The sequence below is a fragment of the Rhipicephalus microplus genome, chromosome X (genome assembly GCF_043290135.1).
Source record: "Rhipicephalus microplus isolate Deutch F79 chromosome X, USDA_Rmic, whole genome shotgun sequence".
NCBI classification, from domain to species: domain Eukaryota; kingdom Metazoa; phylum Arthropoda; class Arachnida; order Ixodida; family Ixodidae; genus Rhipicephalus; species Rhipicephalus microplus.
In genome coordinates, this window is record NC_134710.1 from 163,010,830 (window position 1) to 163,020,688 (window position 9,859).

The following is a 9,859-nucleotide window of genomic DNA, read 5'->3' on the forward strand; positions in this document are numbered from 1 at the left end:
AGTGATCTTTCTACGACACTAGTGTGTAAGCTGCACGAATGGCCTGCAAGCGGACGAGGTGGCCGAGAGGTTAAGGCGATGGACTGCTAATCCATTGGGCTCTGCCCACGTGGGTTCGACTCCCATCCTCGTCGAGTCGCGCAATTTTTTTTTGTTCTCCCAGTGATCGGTCTTCGACAATACAGTGTAAGCTGCACGGATGGCCTGCAAGACGGACGAGGTGGCCGAGAGGTTAAGGCGATGGACTGCTAAATATTTGGGCTCTGCCCGCGTGGGTTCGTATCCCATCATCGTCGTCTCGCGTAACTTTTTTTGTTCTCCCAGTGATGGGTCTATGACACTAGTACGTAAGCTGCACGGATGGGGTGCAATGCGGACAAGGTGGCCGAGAGGTTAAGGATTGACTGCGAATCTATTGTGCTCTGCCCGCGTGTGTTCGAATCCCATCCTCGTCGAGTCGCGTAACTTTTTTTTCTCCCAGTGATCGGTCTTCAACACTAGTGAGTAATCTGCACAGATGGCCTGCAAGGCGGACGAGGTGACCGAGAGGTTAAGGCGATGGACTGCTAATTCATTGGGCTCTGCCCGCGTGGGTTTGAATCCCATCCTCGTCGAGTCGCGTAACTTTTTTTCTGTTCTTTCAGTGATCTGTCTATGACACTTGTGAGTAAGCTGCACGAATGGCTTGCAAGGCGGACGAGGTGGCCGGGAGGTTAAGGCGATGGACTGCTAATCCATTGAGCTCTACCCGCGTGGGTTCGAATCCCATCCTCGTCGAGTCGCGTAACTTTTTTTGTTCTCGCAGTGATCGGTCTTCTACACTAGTGTGTAAGCTGCACGAATGGCCTGCAAGGCGGATGAGGTGGCCGTGGGGTTAAGGAGATTGACTGCTAATTTATTGGGCTCGGCCCGCGTGGGTTCGAATCCCATCCTCGTCGAGTCGCGTAACTTTTTTTTGTTCTCCCAGTAATTAGTCTTCGACACTAGTGTGTAAGCTGCACGGGTAGCCTGCAAGGCGGATGAGGTGGCCGACAGGTTAAGGCGATGGACTGCTAATCCATTGGGCTCTGCCCGCGTTGGTTCAAATCCCATCCTCGTCGAGTCACGTAAAATTTTTTCTTCTCCCAGTGATCGGTATTCGACACTAGTGTGTAAGCTGCACGGATGGCCTGCAAGACGGACGAGGTGGCCGAGAGGTTAAGGCGATGGACTGCTAATCCATTGAGCTCTGCCCGCGTGGGTTCGAATCCCATCCTCGTCGAGTCGCGTAACTTTGTTTTTGTTCTCCCAGTGATCGGTCTTCGACACTAGTGTGTAAGCTGCACGTATGGCCTGCATGGCGGACGAGGTGGCCGAGAGGTTAAGGCGATGGACTGCTAAATCCCTGGGCTGTGCCGCGTGGGTTCAAATCCCATCCTCGTCGAGTCGCGTAACTTTTTTTTGTTCTCGCAGTGATCTGTGTACGACACTAGTGTGTAAGCTGCACGAATGGCCTGCAAGGCGGACGAGCTGTCCGAAAGGTTAAGGCGATGGACTGCGAATCTATTGTGCTCTTCCCGCGTGTGTTCGAATCCCATCCTCGTCGAGTCGCGTAACTTTTTTTTCTCCCAGTGATCGGTCTTCAACACTAGTGTGAAAGCTGCACGAATGGCCTGCAAGGTGGACAAGGTGGCCGAGAGGTTAAGGATTGACTGCTAATTTATTGGGCTGGGCTCGCATGGGTTCGAATCCCATCCTCGTCGAGTCGCGTAACTTTTGTATTGTTCTCCCTGTAATCAGTCTTCGACACTAATGTGTAAGCTTCACGGGTGCCCTGCAAGGTGGACGAGGTGGCCGAGAAGTTAATGCGATAGACTGCTAATCCATTGGGCTCTGCCCACGTGGGTTCGAATCCCATCCTCGTCGAGTCGCGTAACTTTTTTTGTTCTCCCAGTGATCGGTCTTCGACACAAATGTGTAAGCTGCACGGATGGCCTGCAAGGCGGACGAGGTGGCTGAGAGGTGAAGACGATGGACTGCTAATTCATTGAGCTCTGCCCGCGTGGGTTCGAATCCCAGCCTCGTTGAGTCGCGTAACTTTTGTTTTTTCCGAGTGATCGGTCTTCGACACTAGTGTGTAAGCTGCACGAATGGCCTGCAAGGCGGATGAGGTGGCCGTGAGGTTAAAGAGATTGACTGCTAATTTATTGGGCTCGGCCCGCGTGGGTTCGAATCCCATCCTCGTCGAGTCGCGTAACTTTTTTTGTTCTCCCAGTAATTAGTCTTCGACACTAGTGTGTAAGCTGCACGGGTAGCCTGAGCGGCGGACGAGGTGGCCGAGAAGTTAAGGCGATGGATTGCTAATCCATTGAGCTCTGCCCGTGTGGGTTCGAATCCCATCCTCGTCGAGTCGCGTAACTTTGTTTTTGTTCTCCCAGTGATCGGTCTTCGACACTATTGTGTAAGCTGAACGTATGGCCTGCATGGCGGACGAGCTGGCCGAAAGGTTAAGGCGATGGACTGCTAATCCATTGGGCTCTGCCCGCGTGGGTTTGAATCCCAACCTCGTCGAGTCGCGCAACTTTTTGTTGTTCTCCCAGTGATCGGTCTTCGACACTAGTGTGTAAGCTGCACGGATGGCCTGCAAGGCGGACGAGGTGTCCGAGAAGTTAAGGCGATGGACTGCTAATTCATTGGGCTCTGCCCGCGTGGGTTCGAATCCCATCCTCGTCGAGTCGCGTACCTTTTTATTGTTCTTGCAGTGATTGGTCTTCGACACTAGTGTGTAAGCTGCACAGATGCCCTGCAAGGCGGACGAGGTGACCGAGAGGTTAAGGCCATGGACTGCTAATTCGTTGGGCTCTTCCCGCTTGAGTTTGAATCCCATCCTCGTGGAGTCAGGTAACTTTTTTTGTTCTCGCAGTGATCGGTCTTCGTCACTAGTGTGTAAGCTGCACGAATGGCCTACAAGGTGGACGAGGTGGCCGAGAGGTTCAGGCGATGGACTGCTAATCCAATGGGCTCTGCCCGCGTGGGTTCGAATCCCATCCTCGTCGAGTCGCGTAACTTTTTTTCTGTTCTCCCAGTGATTGGTCTTCGACACTAGTGTGTAAGCTGCACAGATGCCCTGCAAGGCGGACGAGGTGACCGAGAGGTTAAGGCGATGGACTGCTAATTCATTGGGCTCTGCCCGCTTGGGTTTGAATCCCATCCTCGTCGAGTCGCGTAACTTTTTTTTGTTCTTTCAGTGATCTGTCTACGGCACTAGTGTGTAAGCTGCACGGTTGGGGTGCAAGGCGGACGAGGTGGCCGAGAGGTTAAGGCGATGGACTGCTAATCCATATGGCTCTGCCCGCGTGAGTTCGAATCCCATCCTCGTCGAGTCGCGAAACTTTTTTTTCTTCTCCCAGTGATCGGTCTTCGACACTAGTGTGTAAGCTGCACGGATGGGGTGCAAGGCGGATGAGGTGGCCGAGATGTTAACGCAATGGACTGCTAATCTATTGAGCTCTCCCCGCGTGTGTTCGAATCCCATCCTCGTCGAGTCGCGTAACTTTTTTTCCCAGTGATCGGTCTTCAACACTAGTGTGAAAGCTGCACGAATGGCCTGCAAGGTGGACGAGGTGGCCGAGAGGTTAAAGATTGACTGCTCATTTATTGGGCTCGGCCCACGTGGGTTCAAATCCCATCCTCGTCGAGTAGCGTAAGTTTTTTTTTCTCCCAGTAATAAGTCTTCGACACTAGTGTGTAAGCTGCACGGGTGACCTGCAAGGCGGACGAGGTGGCCGAGAAGTTAAGGCGATGGACTGCTAATCCATTGGGCACTGCCCACGTGGGTTCGAATCCCATCCTCGTCGAGTCGCGTAACTTTTTTTGTTCTCCCAGTTATCGGTCTTCGACACTATTGTGTAAGCTGCACGGTTGGCCTGCAAGGCGGACGAGGTGACGAGAGGTTAAGGCGATGGACTTCTAATCCATTGAGCTCTGCCTGCGTGGGTTCGAATCCCATCCTCGTCGAGTCGCGTAACTTTTTTTTTCTCCGAGTGATTGGTCTTTGACACTAGTGTGTGAGCTGCCCGAATGGCCTGCAAGGCGGTAGAGGTGGCCGAGAGGTTAAAGAGATTGTCTTCTAATTTATTGGGGTCGGCCCACGTGGGTTCGAATCCCATCCTCGTGGAGTCGCGTAACTTTTTTTGTTCTCCCAGTAATCAGTCTTCGACACTAGTGTGTAAGCTGCACGAATGGCCTGCAAGGCGGACGAGGTGGCCGAGAGGTTAGATGGACTGCTAATCCATTGGGCTCTGCCCGCGTGGGTTCGAATCCCATCCTCGTCGAGTCGTGTAACTTGTTTTGTTCTCCCAGTGATCTGTCTACGACACTAGTGTGTAAGCTGCACGAAAGGCCTGCAAGGCGGAGGAGGAGGCCGAGAAATTAAGGCGATGGACTGCTAATACATGGGGCTCTGCCCGCGTGGGTTCGAATCCCATCCTCGTCACGTCGCGTAACTTTTTTTCCCAGTGATCGTGTGTGTAAGCTGTACGGATGGGGTGCAAGGCGGACGAGGTTGCCGAGAGGTTAAGGCGATGGACTGCTAATCCATTGGGCTCTGCCCGCGTGGGTTCGAATCCCATCCTCGTCGAGTCGCGTAACTTTTTTTTCTGTTCTCCTAGTGATCGGTCTTCGACACTAGTGAGTAATCTGCACAGATGGCCTGCAAGGCGGACGAGGTGACCGAGAGGTTAAGGCGATGGACTGCTAATTCATTGGGCTCTGCCCGCGTGGGTTTGAATCCCATCCTCGTCGAGTCGCGTAACTTTTTTTCTGTTCTTTCAGTGATCTGTCTATGACACTTGTGAGTAAGCTGCACGAATGGCTTGCAAGGCGGACGAGGTGGCCGGGAGGTTAAGGCGATGGACTGCTAATCCATTGGGCTCTGCCCGCGTGGGTTCGAATCCCATCCTCGTCGAGTCATAAAACTTTTCTTGTTCTACCAGTCATCGGTCTACGACGCTAGTGTGTAAGCTGCACAGATGGCCAGCAAGGCAGACGAGGTAGCCGAGAAGTTTAGGCGATGGACTGCTAATCCAATGGGCTCTTCCCGCGTGGGTTCGAATCCCATCCTCGTCGAGTCACGTAAGTTTATTTTTTGTTCTCCCAGTGATCGGTCTACGACACTAGTGCTTAAGCTGCACGAATAGCCTGCAAGGCGAACGAGGTGGCCGAGAGGTTAAGGCGATAGACTGCTAATCCATTGGGCTCTGCCCGCGTGGGTTCGAATCCTATCCTCGTCGAGTCACGTAAATTTTTTTTCTTCTCCCAGTGATTGGTCTTCGACACTAGTGTGTAAGCTGCACGAATGGCCTGCGAGGCGGACGAGGTTGCCGAGAGGTGAAGACGATGGACTGCTAATCCATTGAGCTCTGCCCGCGTGGGCTCGAATCCCATCCTTTTCGAGTCGCCTAACTTTTTTGTTCTCCTAGTGATCGGTCTTCGTCACTAGCGCTTAAGCTGCATGAATGGCCTGCAAGGCGGGCGAGGTGGCCGAGAGGTTAAGGCGAAGGACTGCTAATCCATTGGGCTCTGCCCGCGTGGGTTCGAATCCCATCCTCGTCGAGTCGCGTAACTTTTTTTTGTTCTCCCAGTGATTGGTCTTCGAGACTAGTGTGTAAGCTGCACAAATGGCCTGCAAGGCGGACGAGGTGGCCGAGAGGTTAAAGCGATGGACTGCTAATCTATTGGACTCTGCCCGCGTGGGTTCGAATCCCATCCTCGTCGAGTCGCGTAACTTTTTTTTGTTCTCCTTGTGATCGGTCTTCGACACTAGTGTGTAAGCTGCACGAATGGCCTGCAAGGCGGACGAGCTGGCGACAGGTTAAAGCCCAAACTCCATAAGCGCGAAAATGCACGCGACAGCGACGAGCGACGCGACGTAGACCGGCGTCGCGCGATCAGTCGCTAGCGCAGGCAAACCTCATTCACGCGACGGCTTCAGCGAGCGAATTCCACTGTTGCTGGCATAAGGCCGTCAACTCGCACCAAGAAAACCGCGTACCGAGCAGTTTCCAATTTAAAAATGAGATATATTGTTGTGTAATGAAACGGAAAGTGTTCATTATTGCCTTGCACCATTTTTATATGCGCATGCGTAATAAACATTGCGTTATTTCTTGTTGTGCATACGTGACTCGGGCAGGGTCACGTGCACCTATGTAGTCTTCGTCTTTTCCGGTTTTTCGCTATTGGCTGCTTGAGCCCAGCACTTCCGGGCGATGAGCGACGGTTTCCAAATCTGGAGAACCGAGCGATCGCGCGAAAACTACCCCGCGACACGTCGCGCGAACGCCATGTTTTGTCGCTCATAGCGTCGCTCGTCGCTGTCGCGTGCATTTTCGCGCTTATGGAGTTTGGGCTTAAGGCGATGGACTGCTAATTCATTGGGCTCTACCCGCGTGGGTTCCAATCCCATCCTCGCCGAGTCGCGTAACTTTTTTTGTTCGCCCAGTGATCTCTCTACGACACTAGTGTGTAAGCTGCACGGATGGCCTGCAAGGGGGACGAGGTGGCCAAGAGGTTAAGGCGATGGACTGCTAAATCCCTGGGCTCTGCAGCGTGGGTTTGAATCCTATCCTCATCGAGTCGCGTAACTTTTTTTTGTTCTCCCAGTGATCTGTCTACGACACTAGTGTGTAAGCTGCACGAATGGCCTGCAAGGCGGACGAGGTGGCCGACAGGTTAAGGCGATGGACTGCTAATTCATTGGGCTCTGCCCGCATGGTTTCCACTCCCATCCTCGTCGAGTCGTGTAATATTTTTGTTCGCCCAGTGATCTCTCTATGACACTAGTGTGTAAGCTACACGAATGGCCTGCAAGGCGGACGAGGTGGCCGAGAGGTTAGGGCGATGAAATGCTAATCCATTGGGCTCTGCACGCGTGGGTTCAAATCCCATCCTCGTCGAGTCGCGTAACTTGTTTTGTTCTCTCAGTGATCTGTCTACGACACTAGTGTGTAAGCTGCACGAAAGGCCTGCAAAGAGGACGAGGTGGCCGAGTGGTTAAGGCGATGGACTGCTAATCCATTTGGCTCTGCCCGCGTGGGTTCGAATCCCATCCTCGTCGAGTCGCGTAACTTCTTTTTCTTCTCCCAGTGATTGGTCTTCGACACTAGTGTGTAAGCTGCACGGATGGGGTGAGAGGCGTACGAGGTGGCCGAGAAGTTAAGGCGATGGACTGCTAATCTATTGAGTCTTGCCTCCGTGTGTGTTCGAATCCCATACTCGTCCAGTCGCGTAACTTTTTTTCTGTTCTCCCAGTGATCGGTCTTCGACACTAGTGAGTAAGCTGCACAGATGGCCTGCAAGGCGGACGAGGTGACAGAGAGGTTAAGGCGATGGACTGCTAATTCATTGGGCTCAGCCCGCGTGGGTTCGAATCCCATACTCGTCCAGTCGCGTAACTTTTTTTCTGTTCTCCCAGTGATCGGTCTTCGACACTAGTGAGTAAGCGGCACAGATGGCCTGCAAGGCGGACGAGGTGACCGAGAGGTTAAGGCGATGGACTGCTAATTCATTGGGCTCGTCCCGCGTGGGTTTGAATCCCATCCTCGTCGAGTCGCGTAACTTTTTTTTGTTCCTTCAGAGATCTGTCTGCGACACTAGTGTGTAAGCTGCACGAATGGCCTGCAAGGCGGACGAGGTGGCCGAGAGGTTAAGGCGATGGACTGCTAATCGATTGGGCTCTGCCCGAGTGGGTTCGAATCCCATCCTCGTCGAGTCGCGTAACTTTTTTTTCTTCTCCCAGTGATTGGTCTTCGAAAGTAGTGTGTAAGCTGCACGAATGGCCTGCAAGGCGGACGTGGTGGCCGAGAGGTTAAGGCGATGGAGTGCTAAGCCATTGGGCTCTGCCCGCGTGGGTTCGAATCCCATCCTCGTCGAGTCGCGAAACTTTTTTTTGATCTCCCAGTGATCGGTCTTCGACACTAGTGTGTAAGCTGCACGAACATCCTGCAAGGCGGACGAGCTGGCCGAGAGGTTAAGACGATGGACTGCTAATCCATTGGGTTCTGCCCGCGTGCGTTCGAATCCCATCCTCGTCGAGTCGCGTAACTTGTTTATTGTTCTCGCAGTGATCGGTCTTCGACACTAGTGTGTAAGCTGCACGGGTGGACAGCAAGGCGGATGAGGTGGCCGAGAGGTTAAGGCGGGGGACTGCTAATCCGTTGGGCTCTGCCTGCGTGGGTTCGAATCCCATTGTCGTCGAGTCGCGTAACTTTTTTTGTTCTCCCAGTAATCAGTCGTGACACTAGTGTGTAAGCTGCACGGTTGGGGTGCAAGGCGGACGAGGTGGCCGAGAGCTTAAGGTGATTGACTGCTAATTTATTGGGCTCGGCCCGCGTGTGTCCGAATCCCATCCTCGTCGAGTCGCGTAACTTTTTTTCCCATTGATCGGTCTTCAACACTAGTGTTAAAGCGGCACGAATGGCCTGCAAGGCGGACGAGGTGGCCGAGAAGTTAAGGATTGACGGCTCATTTATTGGGCTCGGCCCACGTGGGTTCGAATCCCATCCTCGTCGAGTCGCGTAAGTTTTTTTGTTCTCCCTGTAATAAGTCTTCGACACTAGTGTGTAAGCTGCACGGGTGGCCTGCAAGGCGGACGAGGTGGCCGAGAAGTTAAGGCGATTGACTGCTAATTTATTGGGCTCGGCCCGCGTGGGTTCGAATCTCATCCTGGTCAAGTCGCGAAACTTATTTTTGTTCTCCCAGTGATCTTTCTACGACACTAGTGTGTAAGCTGCACGAATGGCCTGCAAGGCGGACGAGGTGGCCGAGAGGTTAAGGCGATGGACTGCTAATCCATTGGGCTCTGCCCACGTGGGTTCGACTCCCATCCTCGTCGAGTCGCGCAATTTTTTTTTGTTCTCCCAGTGATCGGTCTTCGACAATACTGTGTAAGCTGCACGGATGGCCTGCAAGGCGGACGAGGTGGCCGAGAGGTTAAGGCGATGGACTGCTAATTATTTGGGCTCTGCCCGCGTGGGTTCGTATCCCATCATCGTCGTCTCGCGTAACTTTTTTTGTTCTCCCAGTGATGGGTCTATGACACTAGTACGTAAGCTGCACGGATGGGGTGCAATGCGGACAAGGTGGCCGAGAGGTTAAGGATTGACTGCGAATCTATTGTGCTCTGCCCGCGTGTGTTCGAATCCCATCCTTGTCGAGTCGCGTAACTTTTTTTTCTCCCAGTGATCGGTCTTCAACACTAGTGTGAAAGCTGCACGAATGGCCTGCAAGGTGGACAAGGTGGCCGAGAGGTTAAGGATTGACAGCTAATTTATTGGGCTGGGCTCGCGTGGGTTCGAATCCCATCCTCGTCGGGTCGCGTAACTTTTTTATTGTTCTCCCTGTAATCAGTCTTCGACACTAGTGTGTAAGCTTCACGGGTGGCCTGCAAGGTGGACGAGGTGGCCAGAAGTTAAGGCGATAGACTGCTAATCGATTGGGCTCTGCCCGCGTGGGTTCGAATCCCATCCTCGTCGAGTCGCGTAACTTTTTTTGTTCTCGCAGTGATCGGTCTTCGACACTAGTGTGTAAGCTGCACGGGTAGCCTGCAAGGCGGATGAGGTGGCCGACAGGTTAAGGCGATGGACTGCTAATCCATTGGGCTCTGCCCGCGTTGGTTCAAATCCCATCCTCGTCGAGTCACGTAAAATTTTTTCTTCTCCCAGTGATCGGTATTCGACACTAGTGTGTAAGCTGCACGGATGGCCTGCAAGACGGACGAGGTGGCCGAGAGGTTAAGGCGATGGACTGCTAATCCATTGAGCTCTGCCCGCGTGGGTTCGAATCCCATCCTCGTCGAGTCGCGTAACTTTTGTATTGTTCT

At 53.2% G+C, this 9,859-nt stretch overlaps 29 non-coding genes across 29 annotated transcripts; all 29 read left to right on the forward strand.

Moving 5' to 3' along the window:
- Positions 1-52: 52 nt before the first annotated feature.
- Positions 53-134, forward strand: TRNAS-GCU (transfer RNA serine (anticodon GCU)). The gene has a single exon. It is a non-coding gene; the product is annotated as a tRNA-Ser (tRNA).
- A 398-nt stretch (positions 135-532) lies between these two features.
- Positions 533-614, forward strand: TRNAS-GCU (transfer RNA serine (anticodon GCU)). The gene has a single exon. It is a non-coding gene; the product is annotated as a tRNA-Ser (tRNA).
- Positions 615-695: 81 nt separating this feature from the next.
- TRNAS-GCU (transfer RNA serine (anticodon GCU)) lies at positions 696-777 on the forward strand. The gene has a single exon. It is a non-coding gene; the product is annotated as a tRNA-Ser (tRNA).
- Positions 778-1,018: 241 nt separating this feature from the next.
- TRNAS-GCU (transfer RNA serine (anticodon GCU)) lies at positions 1,019-1,100 on the forward strand. Its single transcript has one exon. It is a non-coding gene; the product is annotated as a tRNA-Ser (tRNA).
- A 79-nt stretch (positions 1,101-1,179) lies between these two features.
- On the forward strand, positions 1,180-1,261 carry TRNAS-GCU (transfer RNA serine (anticodon GCU)). The gene has a single exon. It is a non-coding gene; the product is annotated as a tRNA-Ser (tRNA).
- Positions 1,262-1,342: 81 nt separating this feature from the next.
- On the forward strand, positions 1,343-1,423 carry TRNAS-GCU (transfer RNA serine (anticodon GCU)). Its single transcript has one exon. It is a non-coding gene; the product is annotated as a tRNA-Ser (tRNA).
- Positions 1,424-1,823: 400 nt separating this feature from the next.
- On the forward strand, positions 1,824-1,905 carry TRNAS-GCU (transfer RNA serine (anticodon GCU)). Its single transcript has one exon. It is a non-coding gene; the product is annotated as a tRNA-Ser (tRNA).
- Positions 1,906-2,305: 400 nt separating this feature from the next.
- On the forward strand, positions 2,306-2,387 carry TRNAS-GCU (transfer RNA serine (anticodon GCU)). Its single transcript has one exon. It is a non-coding gene; the product is annotated as a tRNA-Ser (tRNA).
- An 81-nt stretch (positions 2,388-2,468) lies between these two features.
- On the forward strand, positions 2,469-2,550 carry TRNAS-GCU (transfer RNA serine (anticodon GCU)). Its single transcript has one exon. It is a non-coding gene; the product is annotated as a tRNA-Ser (tRNA).
- Positions 2,551-2,630: 80 nt separating this feature from the next.
- Positions 2,631-2,712, forward strand: TRNAS-GCU (transfer RNA serine (anticodon GCU)). The gene has a single exon. It is a non-coding gene; the product is annotated as a tRNA-Ser (tRNA).
- A 241-nt stretch (positions 2,713-2,953) lies between these two features.
- TRNAS-GCU (transfer RNA serine (anticodon GCU)) lies at positions 2,954-3,035 on the forward strand. The gene has a single exon. It is a non-coding gene; the product is annotated as a tRNA-Ser (tRNA).
- An 81-nt stretch (positions 3,036-3,116) lies between these two features.
- Positions 3,117-3,198, forward strand: TRNAS-GCU (transfer RNA serine (anticodon GCU)). The gene has a single exon. It is a non-coding gene; the product is annotated as a tRNA-Ser (tRNA).
- An 80-nt stretch (positions 3,199-3,278) lies between these two features.
- TRNAS-GCU (transfer RNA serine (anticodon GCU)) lies at positions 3,279-3,360 on the forward strand. The gene has a single exon. It is a non-coding gene; the product is annotated as a tRNA-Ser (tRNA).
- Positions 3,361-3,754: 394 nt separating this feature from the next.
- TRNAS-GCU (transfer RNA serine (anticodon GCU)) lies at positions 3,755-3,836 on the forward strand. The gene has a single exon. It is a non-coding gene; the product is annotated as a tRNA-Ser (tRNA).
- A 700-nt stretch (positions 3,837-4,536) lies between these two features.
- Positions 4,537-4,618, forward strand: TRNAS-GCU (transfer RNA serine (anticodon GCU)). Its single transcript has one exon. It is a non-coding gene; the product is annotated as a tRNA-Ser (tRNA).
- Positions 4,619-4,700: 82 nt separating this feature from the next.
- On the forward strand, positions 4,701-4,782 carry TRNAS-GCU (transfer RNA serine (anticodon GCU)). The gene has a single exon. It is a non-coding gene; the product is annotated as a tRNA-Ser (tRNA).
- Positions 4,783-4,863: 81 nt separating this feature from the next.
- On the forward strand, positions 4,864-4,945 carry TRNAS-GCU (transfer RNA serine (anticodon GCU)). Its single transcript has one exon. It is a non-coding gene; the product is annotated as a tRNA-Ser (tRNA).
- Positions 4,946-5,024: 79 nt separating this feature from the next.
- Positions 5,025-5,106, forward strand: TRNAS-GCU (transfer RNA serine (anticodon GCU)). Its single transcript has one exon. It is a non-coding gene; the product is annotated as a tRNA-Ser (tRNA).
- An 82-nt stretch (positions 5,107-5,188) lies between these two features.
- Positions 5,189-5,270, forward strand: TRNAS-GCU (transfer RNA serine (anticodon GCU)). The gene has a single exon. It is a non-coding gene; the product is annotated as a tRNA-Ser (tRNA).
- A 240-nt stretch (positions 5,271-5,510) lies between these two features.
- TRNAS-GCU (transfer RNA serine (anticodon GCU)) lies at positions 5,511-5,592 on the forward strand. The gene has a single exon. It is a non-coding gene; the product is annotated as a tRNA-Ser (tRNA).
- An 80-nt stretch (positions 5,593-5,672) lies between these two features.
- Positions 5,673-5,754, forward strand: TRNAS-GCU (transfer RNA serine (anticodon GCU)). Its single transcript has one exon. It is a non-coding gene; the product is annotated as a tRNA-Ser (tRNA).
- Positions 5,755-7,014: 1,260 nt separating this feature from the next.
- Positions 7,015-7,096, forward strand: TRNAS-GCU (transfer RNA serine (anticodon GCU)). Its single transcript has one exon. It is a non-coding gene; the product is annotated as a tRNA-Ser (tRNA).
- Positions 7,097-7,504: 408 nt separating this feature from the next.
- Positions 7,505-7,586, forward strand: TRNAS-GCU (transfer RNA serine (anticodon GCU)). Its single transcript has one exon. It is a non-coding gene; the product is annotated as a tRNA-Ser (tRNA).
- An 80-nt stretch (positions 7,587-7,666) lies between these two features.
- Positions 7,667-7,748, forward strand: TRNAS-GCU (transfer RNA serine (anticodon GCU)). Its single transcript has one exon. It is a non-coding gene; the product is annotated as a tRNA-Ser (tRNA).
- An 80-nt stretch (positions 7,749-7,828) lies between these two features.
- Positions 7,829-7,910, forward strand: TRNAS-GCU (transfer RNA serine (anticodon GCU)). The gene has a single exon. It is a non-coding gene; the product is annotated as a tRNA-Ser (tRNA).
- Positions 7,911-8,153: 243 nt separating this feature from the next.
- Positions 8,154-8,235, forward strand: TRNAS-GCU (transfer RNA serine (anticodon GCU)). The gene has a single exon. It is a non-coding gene; the product is annotated as a tRNA-Ser (tRNA).
- A 555-nt stretch (positions 8,236-8,790) lies between these two features.
- On the forward strand, positions 8,791-8,872 carry TRNAS-GCU (transfer RNA serine (anticodon GCU)). The gene has a single exon. It is a non-coding gene; the product is annotated as a tRNA-Ser (tRNA).
- A 719-nt stretch (positions 8,873-9,591) lies between these two features.
- On the forward strand, positions 9,592-9,673 carry TRNAS-GCU (transfer RNA serine (anticodon GCU)). The gene has a single exon. It is a non-coding gene; the product is annotated as a tRNA-Ser (tRNA).
- A 79-nt stretch (positions 9,674-9,752) lies between these two features.
- On the forward strand, positions 9,753-9,834 carry TRNAS-GCU (transfer RNA serine (anticodon GCU)). The gene has a single exon. It is a non-coding gene; the product is annotated as a tRNA-Ser (tRNA).
- The last annotated feature ends 25 nt before the right edge of the window (positions 9,835-9,859 follow it).